The following is a 6,028-nucleotide window of genomic DNA, read 5'->3' as shown; positions in this document are numbered from 1 at the left end:
GGTGGGGGACAGGGACACGGGACTGGGGTCGGGAGAGGAACACGGGACAGGGACACGGGACTGGGGTCGGGAGTGGGGACAGGGACACGGGACTGGGGTCGGGAGTGGGGGACAGGGACACGGGACTGGGGTCGGGAGGGGACAGGGACAGGGACACGGGACTGGGGTCGGGAGGGGACAGGGACACGGGTCTGGGGTCGGGAGTGGGGGACAGGGACACGGGACTGGGGTCGGGAGTGGGACAGGGACACGGGACTGGGGTCGGGAGTGGGGGACAGGGACACGGGACTGGGGTCGGGAGGGGACAGGGACACGGGACTGGGGTCGGGAGGGGACAGGGACACGGGTCTGGGGTCGGGAGTGGGGGACAGGGACACGGGACTGGGGTCGGGAGTGGGACAGGGACACGGGACTGGGGTCGGGAGTGGGACAGGGACACGGGACTGGGGTCGGGAGTGGGGACACGGGACAGGGACACGGGACTGGGGTCGGGAGGGGACAGGGACACGGGACTGGGGTCGGGAGGGGACAGGGACACGGGACTGGGGTCGGGAGGGGACAGGGGACAGGGACACGGGACTGGGGTCGGGAGTGGGGACAGGGACACGGGACTGGGGTCGGGAGGGGACAGGGGACAGGGACACGGGACTGGGCTCGGGAGGGGACAGGGACACGGGACTGGGGTCGGGAGGGGACAGGGACAGGGACACGGGACTGGGGTCGGGAGGGGACAGGGACACGGGACTGGGGTCGGGAGGGGGACAGGGACACGGGACTGGGGTCGGGAGTGGGGACAGGGACTGGGGTCGGGAGGGGGACAGGGACACGGGACTGGGGTCGGGAGGGGACAGGGACACGGGACTGGGGTCAGGGTGGGGGACAGGGACACGGGACTGGGGTCGGGAGGGGAACACGGGACTGGGGTCGGGAGTGGGGACAGGGACACGGGACTGGGGTCGGGAGTGGGGACAGGGACACGGGACTGGGGTCGGGAGTGGGGGACAGGGACACGGGACTGGGGTCGGGACAGGGACACGGGACTGGGGTCGGGAGGGGACAGGGACACGGGACTGGGGTCCGGAGGGGACAGGGACACGGGACTGGGGTCGGGAGGGGACAGGGACACGGGACTGGGGTCGGGAGTGGGGACAGGGACACGGGACTGGGGTCGGGAGTGGGGGACAGGGACACGGGACTGGGGTCGGGACAGGGACACGGGACTGGGGTCGGGAGAGGAACACGGGACAGGGACACGGGACTGGGGTCGGGAGGGGACAGGGACACGGGACTGGGGTCGGGAGGGGACAGGGGACAGGGACACGGGACTGGGGTCGGGAGAGGAACACGGGACACGGGACTGGGGTCGGGAGGGGGACAGGGACACGGGACTGGGGTCGGGAGGGGACAGGGACACGGGACTGGGGTCGGGAGGGGACAGGGACACGGGACTGGGGTCAGGGTGGGGGACAGGGACACGGGACTGGGGTCGGGAGGGGACAGGGGACAGGGACACGGGACTGGGGTCAGGGTGGGGGACAGGGACACGGGACTGGGGTCGGGAGGGGACAGGGGACAGGGACACGGGACTGGGGTCAGGGTGGGGGACAGGGACACGGGACTGGGGTCAGGGTGGGGGACAGGGACACGGGACTGGGGTCGGGAGGGGACAGGGACACGGGACTGGGGTCGGGAGAGGAACACAGGACAGGGACACGGGACTGGGGTCGGGAGGGGGACAGGGACACGGGACTGGGGTCTGGAGGGGACAGGGACACGGGACTGGGGTCGGGAGGGGGACAGGGACACGGGACTGGGGTCAGGAGGGGGACAGGGACACGGGACTGGGGTCGGGAGGGGGACAGGGGACACGGGACACGGGAGTGGGGTCGGGAGGGGACAGGGACACGGGACTGGGGTCGGGAGGGGGACAGGGACACGGGACTGGGGTCAGGAGGGGGACAGGGACACGGGACTGGGGTCGGGAGGGGACAGGGACACGGGACACGGGACTGGGGTCGGGAGGGGGACAGGGACAGGGACACGGGACTGGGGTCGGGAGTGGGGACAGGGACACGGGTCTGGGGTCGGGAGGGGACAGGGACACGGGACTGGGGTCGGGAGAGGAACACAGGACAGGGACACGGGACTGGGGTCGGGAGGGGGACAGGGACACGGGACTGGGGTCGGGAGAGGACAGGGACACGGGACTGGGGTCGGGAGTGGGGACAGGGACACGGGACTGGGGTCGGGAGGGGACAGGGACAGGGACACGGGACTGGGGTCGGGAGGGGACAGGGACACGGGTCTGGGGTCGGGAGGGGACAGGGACACGGGACTGGGGTCGGGAGTGGGGACAGGGACACGGGACTGGGGTCGGGAGGGGGGACAGGGACACGGGACTGGGGTCGGGAGTGGGGACAGGGACACGGGACTGGGGTCGGGAGGGGGACAGGGACAGGGACACGGGACTGGCGTCGGGAGGGGACAGGGACTGGGGTCGGGAGGGGACAGGGACACGGGACTGGGGTCGGGAGAGGAACACGGGGCAGGGACACGGGACTGGGGTCGGGAGGGGGACAGGGACACGGGACTGGGGTCGGGAGGGGGACAGGGACAAGGATACGGGACTAGGGTCGTGGTGGGGACACAGCAGGGGACAGGGACAAGGACACAGAGCAGGGTCAGGATGGGGACAGCAGCAGCGTGGCCATCGGGAGAAGGACACGGAGCAGGACAAGAACAGGGAGGAACACTGGCAGTGGACAAGGACACCACAAACACCACAAACAAGGTGGGGACAGGGACACTGGGAGCAGAATAGGGACAGGAGCAGAGTAGAATGGGGACACTGAGAGCAAGATGGGATGGGATGAGGACAGGGACTGGAGCAAGGGGGGGATGTGGAGACCAAAACAGGATGGAATGAGCGCATCAGGAGCAGGACAGGGAGGATGACACAGAGTAGGACAGTGATGGGGACAGTGGGAACAGGGCTGTGGATGGAGACCGGGACCAGGATGGAGGCAGTGGAAGCAAGAAGGGAACAAAGATGCTTGGAGGGGGATGGGGACATTAAGTGTGGGACAAATATGGAGGCACTGGCAGCAAAATGAGTGATGGGTGATGGAGCAAGAGCTCCATGGGGAGAGCAGGATGAGAACAGGGATGTGGGGAGCTGGACAAGGACTGGGACAGGGTGTGATGGGGCATCAGGAGCAGGAGGGTAGGGAAGCAGGATAGGGACATGTCACAGAGACATGGACAGCAGGACAAGAATGGGAACACTGGGGGCAGGGCTGTGGACAGGGACAGCAGGAGCAGGATGGGGACACTGGGACAGGTGTGGGGATGGAGGCATCAGGAACAGGGTGGGGACAGGGACATGGAGCACAGGACAGGGACAGGGTGGGAACAAGGGACACCAAGAACAGGATGGAGGTCTGGAACAGGGATGAGAACACTGGGAGCAGGATGGGAAAAGGGACAGGGGGCAGCAGGACAGGTACACCAGGAGTAGGATGGGGACATCAGGAGCAGGGTGGAAACCAGGGACACTGGGAGCAGTACAGGGACAAGAGAAGGGTGGGATGGGGAAATCAGAAGCAGGACAGGGACACAGGCGCTGCAAGCAGGATGAGGTCAGGGACACAGGGAGCAGGACAGTGATGGGGACAGTAGAAACAGGATGAACAACAGGGGCAGGATGGGGGCAATGGGGCCAAGAAGAGGACAAGGACACTGGATGGGGGATTGGGACATAGGGAGTAGGAAAATTATGGAGGGACTGGGAGCAGAATGGGTGCTGGGGACAATAGGAGCAAGATAGGAATGGAGAGAGCAGGAGCAGGGTGGGAGCAGGACATTGAGAAGCAGGACAGGGACTGGGGGAGGATGGAGACAGGGAGACCAAAGCAGGGTGGGGTGGGGAATCAGGAGCAGGAGAGGCACAAGGACACAGGGAGCAGGTGGGGACAGTGGGATGCATGAGGACAGTAGAAGCAGGACGGCAGTGAGGGTCCCCGGGAGAAGAATGGAGACAGGGACACGGCACAGGGTGGGGGCACGAGGAGATGGCTGCCCAAGGCGCTGTGTCCTGTGGGGACCCCCCACAAGTCCCTGAGCATGGGAACAAACAGGGACAACTGGGGGGAACAGCACAGGGTCACTCATTGCTGATCCCACGGGGTATGTCCCAGAGCTGAGCCCTGACCAACTTGTGCCATGGATGGAGCCCCCGGTGCCCCAGTGCGTGACTCCACGTGCCTCAGTTTACCTGCACCACGGCCCGGGCAGGCACTTCCCTTGTGACCTCCTGCACCAGCACAGATCCTTTGTGTGGGGAAATTCCAGCTGTGCAGCCGGGGCTGGGGTCAGGCTCCATCCGCACAGCCCCACTCCCAGGGCAGAGCGGTTTCCGTGGAAAATCCCCAGCTCACGTTCGCAGGGCCAGGTTTGCGGCTGGCGGCCCCGCTGCGGGTCAGCGTTTTCCAGCTGCTGGGAAGGGCCTGCGTGAGAACCGGCTCCTTCCCACGCCTGCACGGCCGCATCCCCCTGCCCTGTCCCGGGGTGACGGCCGGGGCGATGCCCGCATCCGCAGGGACCCGCTGGGCATTGCAGCCTCGGGGTTCTGCTCTCCGAAGGCAGGTGCGACTGGCACCGGTGCCATCATCCAGGGGTGTCCCCAGAGCCCCGCTATCCAGCCCTGGAGAGCCCGAGGCTGGGATGATGGATGTCTTCTTCCTCTTAGAGCAGCCAAGCACGTGGCTCCGGGGCCAGGGGCCATCCCCGAGCCCTGGGACGTGCAGTGCAGCACCGAGCCCCAGACACTGATCCCACTGCAGCCCTGGCAGAAGCAGCCCAGGATTTGCTCCAGAAGACGCCTGGCCTGGTCCCTGGGGGCTGTTTGGTGCTGGGCTGTACTGGGAGGTGATTAGCACCCCCAGCATGGCCATGGGGTGCCAGGTTGTATTCTGTGTGCATCAAACCAGGATTGAGCCCCACTTTCCCCCAGGAGAGAGGGGGAACACACCATCAGTGAGGCCACGGTGCCAGGGTGGACTGGGAGGTGAGGGGGACCCTCCTGGCACTGCCCAGCAGGAAAAGCTGAGCCTGGTGATAGGGCTGGAGCCCCAGGACTGCATCCCTGGAAAAGCTGAGCCTGCTGATGGGGCCAGAGCCCGGCACGGTGCACCTTCCCGCTGGGCAATGGGGTGGGGCAGCACCAGGGCCTGGGGTGTGATGCCGATGTCTGACAGGAAATCCTTCCCCTCCCTGGTTTTGATGCTCCACTGGCCTGAAATATCCCCCACAACATCCAGTTTCCACAGAGATCCAGCACCTGGTGGGATGGCTGGGTGTGCTTTCCCATGGATGCTTCCTATCCCGTGCTTAAGTCAGCCCAGTGCCTCCCAGTTCCCACCAGCAGCTGGCAGGATTTAGGAGCAGGAGGAGGTTTTCCTCAGTTTTACCCTCTGCTGTCTCAGTTTTACCTGTGCTGGTGCCCCAGGGCCATCTCAAGCCCCTCCAAGCACAGGGATGCTCTGGGACAGGCTCCCAGGGATGTAGCTGGGATGAACAAGGGCCAGGGCCAAACTCGGCACGGCAGCATCAGGGCAGGGCCAGCTCAGGCTGGGGACAGCCAGGGGACAGGGAGGGCAGGAATGTCCCCATGAGATGTAAATCTGCCCTGGTTCCACAGCACATACTTAGGACAGCACTGGGGCAGAGTTCAGAGACAGAGCAGGGGAATGGAGAGGGAGTCCCAAAAACCCCTGAGAGGATGAGCAGCTGATGAAACCCCTGAAAACTCGACAAGATTGAGCAAGAAAAGAAATAAAAGGCTTGGGCTGGCTGGTCCATTCACAACCACAGAGTTGAGTGGGAGAGCTGGAAGTGCTTGGGAGTGGTACAATGCTGAGGCCAAGGGGAACTGGGGCTGAGGATGGGAGAAATCCTGACAGGACTGGAAGCACTGGGAAAGCAGAGCCTCCCCCAGCACTGCCATGTCTGGGCACAATCAGACTCAGGC

The sequence above is a fragment of the Cyanistes caeruleus genome, chromosome 27 (genome assembly GCF_971803275.1).
Source record: "Cyanistes caeruleus chromosome 27, bCyaCae1.hap1.1, whole genome shotgun sequence".
Taxonomy (NCBI): Eukaryota; Metazoa; Chordata; class Aves; order Passeriformes; family Paridae; genus Cyanistes; species Cyanistes caeruleus.
The sequence above is the reverse complement of the archived record's forward strand: the minus strand, read 5'-3'. Positions refer to the sequence as shown.